Source organism: Hyla sarda, chromosome 4 (assembly GCF_029499605.1).
Source record: "Hyla sarda isolate aHylSar1 chromosome 4, aHylSar1.hap1, whole genome shotgun sequence".
NCBI classification, from domain to species: domain Eukaryota; kingdom Metazoa; phylum Chordata; class Amphibia; order Anura; family Hylidae; genus Hyla; species Hyla sarda.
In genome coordinates, this window is record NC_079192.1 from 49,043,075 (window position 1) to 49,057,216 (window position 14,142).

Consider the following 14,142-nt stretch of genomic DNA (forward strand, 5'->3'; position numbering starts at 1 on the left):
GACACTAGGAAAAAAAAGTCGGCTCCTCCCTGGCAGGATATACCTGCCCACTGGAAGTGGGGTAATCAGTTTTGTTACAATGCAGTAGGAGAAGCCAAAAAAGAAATATGTCCGAAGGACCCTAGAAAAGAAACCTGGATAAAAACCCAATAACCGGAAAAGATTATCCAGACAAAAAAAAAAGAAATGGGTGGGTCCGGTGTCCCCCAATGAAGGCTACAAGAAAGAGATTTTACGGTGAGTACAAAAAAAAAATCTCCTTTTCTCAGTTGCTCTTCATTAGGGGACACCTATACTGATGGGACATACCAAAGCAATTACTTAGGGAGGGAAAAAACAACCAACAGCAAAAGGGGAATCAGTCCAGAGACCGAACTCACTTGACCATAAAGCCTGCGGATGAGATCCTGGGCAGAGACAACCTAGGCCCACCGACTGAGCTCTCAGGAGCTCCTAGTCCATGGAGGACTAGGACACCAAGGAAGAGACCGTCCTGTGTAGCGACTCCAAAGCTATGGTCCAGAAAGAAAGACAAGAAAAGGTTGACTAAGAATCCAGATGGGCCGGAACCATCGCGGGAGGAGGTAGAAAACACAGAACCAGACAGAAGCCTGAGCAGATGGCGAGTACGGAAGGTGGAGACCAGAAAAAGACTGGAAAAATGAAAGAAGGATGGAGACTGGCTTTGGAGAGGCCTGGTGCAAAAAATTGATGACAGAACAGCTGCAGACCAAAAAAAACTCCATCCCAGGGGCCCGCCGTGAGCACCTGGGAGGAGAAATAAGCTCGAGTAGAGTAATCCGGATGACCAGAACGCCCGCCCCGGGAGTACATTGACCCACGATGGAGGAGACTGAAGGAATAAGGCCACAAAGGGAGACGAATGCCCTGAAAAGGGGCATCCAAGAACACCGGAGTGTCCGACATGGGAACTGGAGGTACCCGGGTCACCTAGAAGATGAACACCTATAGAATAAGTAAACCCACGTCCGCAAAATGCTCCGGGTGACAAACTTCTACGTCTAGACAAGAAGTGTGGTATAGGAAGACGGCCCCACAAACAGGACCGCAGAGAAGTTGGGGCAGGAGAGCTAACCTGCTCGAGACCACAACCATCACTAAGGCCCAAAGAGCCAGAAGGGGAAACCTAGAAAAGAAGACACGCCACAACATACTAGGATAGTGTCCAAGACACGGAGACTAACCAGACATGAACCCCAGGGGTCTGAGTGGACCAAAGCAACATCCAGTCAGGACGGGAACAGAGGGGGAAACAAAAGGGATGGTTACTCCAGAAGACTGTAGTGTCAGTGTAGCGCAACTGACACCGACAAGGAAGGAGGAACAAACCCATCTAGGGAAATTGCACCGAGGGAGGAGGAAAGCAATGGCAGGACACAAAAAACAGACGGTATTAGACTGGCTGTCACTGAGCCATACATGAGTGCATAAACTCCTCCAACGGAGGTGAGTGCCAAGTCTGTATGAGCAGCAGTAGATAACCAAGAAACAGTAAGAGAGCCAGGCTGCAAAAGTGCACAGCTTAGCTGATTGCTCTCAGCAAAAAACAAGGGCCCAGCCAGGTGCCCACCTATATAGAGTAGGGGAAAATAAGGAATGGTTGCTATGAAACCCAGGCTCAGACCACATCAAGCTTCCTGATCCCCATACCCCCTGTGGAAGGGGGATGATCAAAATGTGCCAGGCACTATAGGAGCAGTGAAATGCTGCCCGAAGGTAAGGGGGTAAAGCACTGGGTGGAGTCCTCAGGAACCATGCAACAAGATATCAAGGAATGGAGGAGCTAATTTGAGTCCTGACTACAAATGGGAGGAAGAAGCACACAAACCCAAAGCGTTGAGGGGAACACCTCAACGTGGTGTAACCCTGGGCATCAACTGAGCCATTCTGGTCATTTCCTAAGGCTACAGAATAGGTATCTGAACCACCCTGCCCAGGAACCCAGGACAGATGACTGGAGGCATGGGGGGGCTGAACCGACTGTGTCGCCCCATCATGCCCCATGCCAAGGCAGAGGAGTTCGGCCGCCTAAACCTGTGGAAACAAGATCACAGGAAGGCCCGAGGCACACCCCACAGAAAAAAAAGGGAAGGTGGACTCTACACATGCAGAGTGCCTAGCATATGTAGGAACACAGACGTGGTTACCGCACGATAGTAGAGGGGTACCATGACTGCTGACATGAAATAAACCGCAGACATTCAAAAGCCCGGCAGCATGGTGTCACAACAATGCCCCTAGCAGACCAACGTTCCACCCTAAGAAAGGGGAACAGACAGTACCGCTCTTTCTGTGAAAGTCCATGGAACCCGCAGGAAACGCCCACACCCCAGCTCCAAATGGTGCCACACACCAGGACTGCTTTCGCAGACACAAGGGATGAAGGATGTATGTGGAGCAGAAAACATGCAGACACAGTCTGACCGGCAAGTATAAAAGATCCAATGAAACCACCAAGACTCTCTTTGGAACTTCACCTGGAAAATGAGTCACTGGACTGTAACCGCGGGAGCGGCAAGAATGGGGAAGGTGACCTGGCGGTGTAGAAAACCATGCAGACACAGTCTGGCTATCTGGCATAGGGATCATGGCCACACCGGGTGCTGTAGACAGAATCACACACAGAAATTGGGTTACCAGCCTTCAGCCTAGAGAGCAGCAGGCATGTGGGGAGGAACCTGATAAAGGAGGGAACCCCACGAACCAGTATGTGGTGTATTGTATAGGGCCCATGGAGAAACATGGGGAGATTCACCCGTAACTACACATTGGCAGTGGATAACCTGAACTACCGTCCACGGTGTGGGAAGTGTATGGTAGTGGACTCGACGTAGTAGTAGTAGACCATGCAGACAACATCAGGCTGACTGGTAAAGGATTCGTGAATGCTCAGGGATACTCCATCGAACCCCCCCCCCCCCCTACAGAAAGTGGGGTATTGGAGTACGACCGAACTGACGAGCGACCTGGCAGTGTAAGAGACCCAACAGACGAAAGTCTGGCTGACTGTCATCAGTCCCGAGTACCTGCAGGGATCCTCATCCAGAGTCCTTATACCAGAAGAGAGGGACAGGAGACCTGACCAAGCCTGTGGCAGCCCAGAGATGGAAGAGCGATGGAGACCGTGCAGACAAGAGTCTGGCTGAACAAGTACACTTCCAGTCGCTGGATAAAAGGGGACAGCCAGATAGGCGATCACTGTGCTCCACTGCAGCATGTGGGAGGGAGGGGAGGCCTAGGAGCCATAGATAGTATCCCCGCCACCTTGGGAGATCGGGGTAGGCTAAGGAGGCGTGGAATGCATCCTTGCACCCCGTCTAGAGTGCATGGGACACGTCTTCGTACAGCAGTGGGATACTGGAACTCCAGCCTCAGATACATCAGCTGAGTGATGACACACAGGCGACTGAGGAGACCATGCAGACCACTGTCTGGCTTACTGGTATGGGTCCATAGTAGACAACGGGTCACTCCGTTGGACACCTTGCATCAGCAGTGGGGTGATGAGTGACAGGCGAAACTACTTTCCAGCATATCAACATCAGGACCAATCCATGCCAATGCGGGGTCACTTCCACAGAGCGCCTCCTAGTGGCATGAGCATATACCCATCAGTATAGGTGTCCCCCCAATGAAGAGCGACCAAGAAATATAAAATAATACAGTTTAATCCCAATGTGTATTTTTTGGTCATTTTTGTTATCCTTGGAGATACCTGATGCTAGTTTGTTGTTTTGGTTTCTATATCAGCAGCCGGGACCTGCCGCGCATGACCCGAGCATCGCTCCATTGCTCGCGGTTATGCATAGGACGTAAATGTACATCCTGGCGTGGTAAGTACCAGCTCACCAGGACGTACATTTACGTCCGGGGTCGTTAAGGGGTTAAAGTAAAAATTGTTAACAATAAAGTAAATATAACAATAATAGAATAATGAATATTATGTCCACCTGTATTAAACAGGAGACTAACCCCCCCCCCCCCCCACCATGGCCATTTAAATGCCCCCCCCCCCCCCCACTACCCCCCAACATCACAGAGTTAGGAAAAATCTTATGTAATTTAACAAAATAATTCTTAAGTTCAGATAATAAAATAACAGTGGGAACTAATCCAATATCATGAACAGCAAAATGTAAAATAATGATAGTAGAAGGACAAGAAAGAGATATATGGTTAATCTTATCAAAAAATATACGAAAATTAGAAAAACCAAACCACGAAATATCAACTACATCCAAATCAAAGGATACATTTAAGCCAGAGAGCCTGGATAAAGATCTATTAAAGGAATGAAGAACAAAATCATCACCAACAATCCATAAGGAATAATTAACACCTGTAAAGAGAACGGGTAAGTATTAGAGAGAGTAGGGCAAATGTAAAGGTTAAAGGGGTATTCCAGGCCAAAACTTTTTCTTATATATCAACTGGCTCCGGAAAGTTAAACAGATTTTGTAAATTGGAAAAAATAAATGGGGCTCGAGGGTCAAAGATATCTGGTTTAAATTAATTAATATTTATTAATATTAATATAAAATGCAAAATAGACCAAATAGGGATGTACAGGGCCCTTGTACCTCCCTAATTAATTAAATACACAATAAATATATGATAATCCCAATATAAAAAACTAAAAATAATAACTATAAAATGCAATTTGAGCCTGTAATATCAATATAGCGATCTACTGACACTGAGGAACAGCACAGTATAAATGTTCATTCAAATGCTCTTGTTTCCAGAGATCTTCAATATAGAAAAAATAAAATGTAGCCGCTACAGATGCCAGTTAATCAATTGATGCGGTGGTACTGTATCTGTCCAAACATTGGCAACTAGATCTCACCGACACAGTGATACAATGTGGCACTTTGTGAACAGTGAACAGTCACTTGAAATCAATCTTTAAGCATTTCTGCGTATGCCATACATCAAAATAGCCAGTCTGCAATACATTCCATATAATGCTCACCACTCCGGGGTGTCACGGATCTCCCTTCAGTGTAGTCCTGGGGGCCGGCTGTATAGCGTCTTATGACCGGTGCCTTGCCTCTGTCAGGGATCGTGCTGCTGGAGTCTCGGCCAACTCCTAAAAGCGCAGCACTAAGTGGTGGGCACCGTTTGGGGGGACTGCAGCGCTGTCAAGCGGAGTCCCTTGGTCGGACCAACTTGGAATGATGGTGGTCTGTAAACCTCAATTCCTTATTGTAGATGGCCCGATTGGCTTCTCACTGGTAGTTGTTATAACGGCTGTATGAGGTAAGCAGAGTGAATAACCCGGCGGCGTTCCTCGTGCACAGGTCGCGCGCTCGGGAGATGGTTCACTGTAATAAATGCCTTGGATCTGGCGAATGATCGCTATTCTGTCAGAAGAGTGTTCTATAATAACAGGCTCAATATCGCAAAATTAAAATCGCTGGACGCGTTTCAAAACCCTCCTCGGTTTTTTCTTCAGCAGCAGCACGTTCCGCTGCTGAAGAAAAAACCGAGGAGGGTTTTGAAACGCGTCCAGCGATTTTAATTTTGCGATATTGAGCCTGTTATTATAGAACACTCTTCTGACAGAATAGCGATCATTCGCCAGATCCAAGGCATTTATTACAGTGAACCATCTCCCGAGCGCGCGACCTGTGCACGAGGAACGCCGCCGGGTTATTCACTCTGCTTACCTCATACAGCCGTTATAACAACTACCAGTGAGAAGCCAATCGGGCCATCTACAATAAGGAATTGAGGTTTACAGACCACCATCATTCCAAGTTGGTCCGACCAAGGGACTCCGCTTGACAGCGCTGCAGTCCCCCCAAACGGTGCCCACCACTTAGTGCTGCGCTTTTAGGAGTTGGCCGAGACTCCAGCAGCACGATCCCTGACAGAGGCAAGGCACCGGTCATAAGACGCTATACAGCCGGCCCCCAGGACTACACTGAAGGGAGATCCGTGACACCCCGGAGTGGTGAGCATTATATGGAATGTATTGCAGACTGGCTATTTTGATGTATGGCATACGCAGAAATGCTTAAAGATTGATTTCAAGTGACTGTTCACTGTTCACAAAGTGCCACATTGTATCACTGTGTCGGTGAGATCTAGTTGCCAATGTTTGGACAGATACAGTACCACCGCATCAATTGATTAACTGGCATCTGTAGCGGCTACATTTTATTTTTTCTATATTGAAGATCTCTGGAAACAAGAGCATTTGAATGAACATTTATACTGTGCTGTTCCTCAGTGTCAGTAGATCGCTATATTGATATTACAGGCTGAAATTGCATTTTATAGTTATTATTTTTAGTTTTTTATATTGGGATTATCATATATTTATTGTGTATTTAATTAATTAGGGAGGTACAAGGGCCCTGTACATCCCTATTTGGTCTATTTTGCATTTTATATTAATATTAATAAATATTAATTAATTTAAACCAGATATCTTTGACCCTCGAGCCCCATTAATTTTTTCCATATTGTTCCTATTTTTATACACCGTGGGTATAGGTGTTTGTTGGGTTGCTCGGGTCCTCAGTGACGGTCAGACAGACAGGAGCCTCTCCATTGTGTTTATAAGATTTTGTAAATTACTTCTATTAAAAAATCTTAATCCTTCCAATAGTTATTAGCTTCTGAAGTTGAGTTGTTGTTTTCTGTCTAACTGCTCAATGATGATGTCACGTCCCAGGAGCTGTGCAGTTCCTATGGGGATATTCTCCCATCATGCGCAGCTCCCGGGACGTGACATCATCATTGAGCAGTTAGACAGAAAACTTCAGAAGCTAATAACTATTGGAAGGATTAAGATTTTTTTAATAGAAGTAATTTACAAATCTGTTTAACTTTCCGGAGCCAGTTGATATATAAAAAAAAGTTTTGGCCTAGAATACTCCTTTAACTCTATGTGAATACCACCTACCAAGTCTTTTTATTACAGATTCAGATAAACCCAAACAATAAGCTTCAGTTGCTGCCCCAATTCTAAAAGAATGGGGCGTCAACCTAAAGCTACCGAGACCAAGGTGAGAAACACATTTACGTAAAACACTAAAAAACGGAAATCTGGTCAAAACTCTAAAGTCATTAGGAAAAAAAAGAGAGCCGGGCAATTTTGGACAAAGCTCAACCCTGGATAAAAGGGTCCTGAAGGGGCAAAGAACAAAACCAGGAACTGCATTAACCCCTTCCCGCTATTGGACGTAGGCATACGTCCAGGCGAACTACACGTTTGCGCAAATGGACGTATGCATACGTCCAAGCGATCTCCTGCTCTGCCGCGGGCAGCGCAGGAGATCGCGGGTGGGACTCAGCTGTCAATCACAGCCGGAGTCCCACCGCAGCTGCCGGGGCCGCGATCGCGCCGGTCCCGGCAGCATTAACCCTATAGATGCCGTGATCAGTTCTGATCACGGCATCTATGGTGTTTGCAGGGGGAGCACTCTCCCCCTGCCCATCAACGGCGGAGCCGCGATAAAATAAGGGGGATCGAGGGTGTCCAAGACACCCTCGATCCCCCTTGAAGAGATAGGAGTGAGGTGGCAGGGTTGCCACCCCTCCTATCCCTGCTATTGATCGGCGGAGCGACCGACCAATAGCAGACTGGGGGCGGGGGGGTTAAAGTTCGGTTCCCCCCGCTATGCCCACCCATCGGTGTCTGGGCACAGTGGGGGGAACCGTGTAGTAGCGGCGGCGGCTTTGATCATGACGGTGGTGGAGGTGAGTATGGCGCCGCGTGTCCGGGGTCTGTTGCCTAGCAACATCTGCAGGGCGACAGTTTGGAGAGTGGTCTCTAAACTGTGGCCCTCCAGATGTTGCAAAACTACAACTCCCACCATGTCTTGACAGCTGTTTGCTGTGTTGGCATGCTGGGAGTTGTAGTTTTGCAAGATTTAGAGGGGTTCAGGCTAGAGATCACTGACAGTGGTCTCTAAACTGTAGCCCTCCAGATGTTACAAAACTACAACTCCCAGCATGCCCAGACAGCAGTTTGCTGTCTTAGCATGCTGAGATTTGTAGTTTTGCAACATCTGGAGGGCCACAGTTTAGAGACCACTGTCAGTGATCTCCATCCTGAACCCCTCTAAATCTTGCAAAACTACAACTCCCAGCATTCAGGAACAGCAAATGGCTATCTCGGCATGCTGGGAGTTGTACTTGCGTGCCTCCAGCTGTTGCATAACTACAACTCCCAGAATGCACTGAGAGAATGTGCATGCTGGGAGTTGTAGTTTTACTACAGCTGGAGGCACACTGGTTGGGAAATACCGAGTTAGGCAATAGGTTCTATTACCTAACTCAGTATTTTCCAACCAGTGTGCCTCCAGCTGTTGCAAAACTACAACTCCCAGCATGCACGTTCTGTCAGTGCATGCTGGGAGTTGTAGTTTTGCCCCCCCCCCCCCCCTCCCATGTGAATGTACAGGTTACATTCACACTGGCGGCGGATTACAGTGAGTTCCCTGCTTCAAGTTTGAGCTGCAGCCGCAGCTCAAACTCCTAGTGGGAGACTCAGTGTAATCCGCTGTCAGTGTGAATGTAACCTAAAAACACTACACTACACTAACATAAAATAAAGAGTAAAACACTACATATACACACGTACACTGCCCCCCCCCTTCCCCCCCAATAAAAATGAAAAACGTATCCTACAGCAGTGTTTCCAAAACAGAGCCTCCAGCTGTCGCAAAACAAAAACTCCCAGCATTTCCGGACAGCCATTGACTGTCCAAGCATGCTGGGAGTTTAGCAACAGCTGGAGGCACCCTGTTTGGGAATCACCGGTGTAGAATACCCCTATGTTCACCCCTATGCAAATCCCTAATTTAGGCCTCAAATGAGCATGGCGCTCTCACTTTGGAGCCCTGTCGTATTTCAAGGCAACAGTTTAGGGCCACATATGGGGTATCGCCGTACTCGGGAGAAATTGCCTGACAAATTTTGGGGGGCTTTTTCTCCTTTTACCCCTTATGAAAAGGTAAAGTTAGGGTCTACACCAGCATGTTAGTGTAAAAAAAAACATTTTTGTACACTAACATACTGGTGTTGCCCCATACTTTAAAATTTCACAAGCGGTAAAAGAAAGAAAGCCTCCAAAGTTTGTAACGCAATTTCTCCTGAGTACAGAGATACCCCATATGTGGGCGCAAAGTGTTCTCGGGACGCACAACAAGGCTCATAAGGGAGAGTGCGCCATGTAAATTTGAGGTCTAAATTGGTGATTTGCACAGGGGTGGCTGATTTTACAGCGGTTCTGACATAAGTGCAAAATAATAAATACCCAAATGTGACCCCATTTTGGAAACTACGCCCCTCACGGAATGTAATAAGGGGTATAGTGAGCATTTACACCCCACAGGTGTCTGACAGATCTTTGAAACGGGTCTGTGAACATTAAAAATCCAAATCCAAAGATCCGTCAAATGCCAGTGGGGTGTAAATTCTCCCTGCACCCCTTATTACCTTCCGTGAGGGGTGTAGTCTTAAAAATGGGGTCACATTTGGGGGGGTCCACTGTTCTGGCACCACGGGGGGCTTTGGAAATGCACATGACCAAATTCTCTCTCCAAAAGTTCAATGATGCTCCTTCTCTTCTGAGCATTGTAGTTCGCCCCCAGTGCACTTCACGTCCACTTATGGGGCATTCCCATACTCAGAAGAGATCGGGTTACAAATTTTGGGGGGTATTTTCAGCTATTATCCCTTGTAAAAATGTAAAATTTGGGGGAAAACAAGCATTTTAGTGTAAAAAAAATATTTTTTTTTTACATATGCAAAAGTCGTGAAACACCTGTGGGGTATTAAGGTTCACTTTACCCCTTGTTACGTTCCCCAAGGGGTCTAGTTTCCAAAATGATATGCCATGTGTTTTTTTTTTCTGTCCTGGCACCATAGGGGCTTCCTAAATGCGGCATGCCCCCATAGCAAAATTTGCTTCCAAAAAGCCAAATGTGACTCCTTCTCTTCTGAGACCTGTAGTGTGCCAGCAGAGCACTTTTCATCCCCATATTGGGTGTTTTCTGAATCGGGAGAAATTGGGCTTCAAATTTTGGGGGGTATTTTCTGCTATTACCTTTTTTAAAAATGTAAAATTTTTGGTAAACCAAGCATTTTTACATATGCAAAAGTCGTGAAACACCTGTGGGGTATTAAGGTTCACTTTATCCCTTGTTACGTTCCTCAAGGGGTCTGGTTTCCAAAATGGTATGCCATGTGTTTTTTTTTTGCTGTCCTGGCACCATAGGGGCTTCCTAAACGCGACATGCCCCCCGAGCAAAATTTGCTCTCAAAAAGCCAAATATGACTCCTTCTCTTCTGAGCATTGTAGTTCGCCCGTAGTGCACTTCAGGTCAACTTATGTGGTACCTCCATACTCAGAAGAGATGGGGTTACAAATTTTGGGGGGTATTTTCTGCTATTAACCCTTGCAAAAATTTGAAATTTGGGGGGAAACACATTTTAGTGAAATTTTTTTTTTTTTCACATATGCAAAAGTCATAAAACACCTGTGGGGTATTAAGGCTCACTTAATTCCTTGTTACGTTCCTCAAGGGGTCTACTTTCCAAAATGGTATGCCATGTGTTTTTGTTTTGCTGTTTTGGCACCATAGGGGCTTCCTAAATGCAACATGCCCCCCAAAAACCATTTTAGAAAAACGTACTCTCCAAAATCCCCTTGTCGCTCCTTCGCTTCTGAGCCCGCCGAACAATTTACATAGACATATGAGGTATGTGCTTACTCGAGAGAAATTGGGCTACAAATTCAAGTATAAATTTTATCCTTTTACCCCTTGTAATAATAAAAAAAATTGGGTCTACAAGAACATGCAAGTGTAAAAAATGAAGATTTTGAATTTTCTCCTTCACTTTGCTGCTTTTCCTGTGAAACACCTAAAGGGTTAAAACACTTACTGAATGTCAATTTGAATACTTTGGGGGGGGGGGTGCAGTTTTTGTAATGGGGTCATTTATGGGGTATTTCTAATATGAAGACCCTTCAAATCCACTTCAAACCTGAACTGGTCCATGAAAAATAGCGAGTTTGAAAATTTTGTGAAAAATTGTAAAATTGCTGCTGAACTTTGAAGCCCTCTGATGTCTTCCAATAGTAAAAACTCATAAATTTTATGATGAAAATATAAAGTAGACATATTGTGTATGTGAATCCAAAAAAAAAAATATTTGGAATATCTATTTTCCTTACAAGCAGAGAGCTTCAAAGTTAGAAAAATGCTAAATTTTCTATTTTTTCATCAAATTTGGGGATTTTTCACCAAGAAAGGATGCAAGTTACCACAAAAATGTACCACTATGTTAAAGTAGAATATGTCATGAAAAAATATTCTCAGAATCAGATTGATAAGTAAAAGCATTCCAGAGTTATTAATGTTTAAAGTGACAGTGGTCAGATGTGCAAAAAAGGGCTGCGTCCTAGAGGTGAAAATGGGCTGTGTCCTTAAGGGGTTAATACAAAGCCAATACCCCAATCCTCTCTGGTCAGTCTTAGATTTGCAAACAAAAATGAGAATAAATTGATCACGAAAAACCATGTCAGAGATTAGGAGAGGAGAACTAGACTTGGCATTAATAGCTGTAAATTCACCAATCATTTAAAAAGATGACTTTCAAATTCAGAGAAACATACATGACTTAGAGCATTGATCAGATTGACCAATAATTCCATAGAGAGATGTCTACGGGAATCTAAAGAAAAAGAAAACTTATTATAACCTTTAATTAATTGCCTAAAAAGGAAACCAGCAAGTTTAAAGAAAGAGACTCCAGCTAAGGCCTTGTTAACAAAGGAAGAAGAAAGATTAAGAGAGAAAAGATGACAAACAAAAGAGATTTGAGTAAAAGAATCAATATAAAAACAATCAATTAACAGAGCAACAACAACCCTTCCATCATCTCCAAGAAACAGAATAAGCTGCCCGGGATTGAGACGAAATGAAGTTAAAAAGTAAATCCATAATGTTCCTTGAACATCTGCTGAAGGGTTCAGCTCCCGAAAAGTCTTAAAATGAAATCTGCAGAAGAATTACGACATCCAGGGATAAAATAAGCTTTCAACCAAATGTAATACGATAAACAAAGAAAAACAATCTGACGTAAAATTTTTATAACCTCAAAAAACAACCCCTTTATTAACGGAATGGAGACGAATTCTGGAATTTTTTAAAAGGTCACCCCAAGTAGACAGGGCAACCAAAACAGGAAATAATTCTAGGACAAAATGTTCCTTGTATAACCATTCTCAATCCAGCTAAGAGGCCAAGATGAAGCTGATCAATGGTTGCCAAAAATAACGCCATATCCAACAGAGCCAGCAGCATCTGAATAAAGCTGAATAGCATCAGAAGATATGAACTCGGACTGCCACACACTGCGACCATTAAAGGACAATAAGAATTGTAACCATATACGCAGATCCTCTTTAAGGGAAGAGGAAATACGGATATGGGAAGGAGGAGAAGAAAAACCTCGAGTAGCGGCATACACTCTTCTAGAAAAAACACGGGCCATAGGCAGAACCCTTGAAGTAAAATAAAGGAGGCTCAAAAAACTAAAAACTTAGAAATTCTCAGAGATTTGCTTTTTTTTTTTTTTTAAAAGAAACAAAAGAATAAAATGTTTTAAACGAGGCAATTTGTTATCAGTTAAAGAGTACTCTATAGAAACAGAATCAATATGTATTCCGAGAAAATCTATTGACGTAGAAGGGAAAACTGTCTTTTCAGAGGCCAACGGAATTCCGAAATAATCAGCTAGATTAATAAAACAAGATAATAAATGTTGGCAAACAGGAGAACCAGCAGGCCAAATGAAAAGAAAATCATCTAAAATATGAATAATTGTGTGGCAACCCGAACAATAAGATACAGCCCAATGAATAAAAGATGAGGAAGATTCAATGTAATTACAGGATAAGGCAAAGCCCATAGGCAAACATTTGTCAAAAAAGAAAAGACCATTAAGGACCCAGCCAATTTTCAGTGTAGGACCTGGCTATTTTCTGCACATCTGACCACTGTCACTTTAAGCATTAATAACTCTGGGATGCTTTTACCTTTCATTCTGATTCCGAGATTGTTTTTTTCGTGACATATTTTACTTTATGTAAGTGGTAAAATTTTGTCAATACTTGCATAATTTCTTGGTGAAAAATTCCAAAATTTGATGAAAAAATTAAACATTTTGCTTTTTTTTTTTTTTACTTTGAATCTCTCTGCTTATAAGGAAAATTAATATTCCAAATGAATTATATATTGATTCACATATACAATATGTCTACTTTATGTTTCCATCATAAAATTGACATGTTTTTACTTTTGGAAGACATCAGAGGGCTTCAAAGTATAACAGCAATTTTCCACAAAATTTTCAAAATCGAAATTTTTCAGGGACCAGTTCAGTTTGGAAGTGGATTTGAAGGGCCTTCGTATTAGAAATACCCCATAAATTACCCTGTTATAAAAACTGCAAAGTATTCAAAATGACATTCAAAAGGTTTGTTAACCTTTAGGTGTTTCACAGGAATAGCAGCAAATTGAAGGAGAAAATTCAAAATCTTCATTTTTTACAATGGCATGTTCTTGTAGACCCAATTTTTTTAATTTTTACAAGGGGTAAAAGGAGAGAAATCTTCCTAAAATCTCTCGAGTAAGGAAATACCTCATATATGTATGTCAAGTGTTCAGCGGGTGCACTAGAGGGCTCAGAAGGGAAGGAGCGACAGTGGGATTTTGGAGAGTGAGTTTTTCTGAAATGGTTTTTGGGGGGCATGTGACATTTAAGATGCCCCTATGGCGCCAGAACAGCAAAAAAACAAAAACACATGGCATACCATTTTGGAAACGACACCCCTCAAGGAACGTAACAAGGGGTGCAGTGAGCCTTATTACCCCACAAGTGTTTGACGACTTTTCGTTAAAGTTGGATGTGTAAATGAATTTTTTTTAAAAAAAAACCCCATGTGTGGATGTCAAGTGCTCCGCTGGCGAACTACAATGCTCTGTAGAGAAGGAGCGCCATTGAGCTTTTTGAAAGAGAATTTGTTTGAAATGGAAGTCAGGGGCCATGTGCGTTTACAAAGCCCCCTTGTGGTGCCACAACGGTGGACCCCCC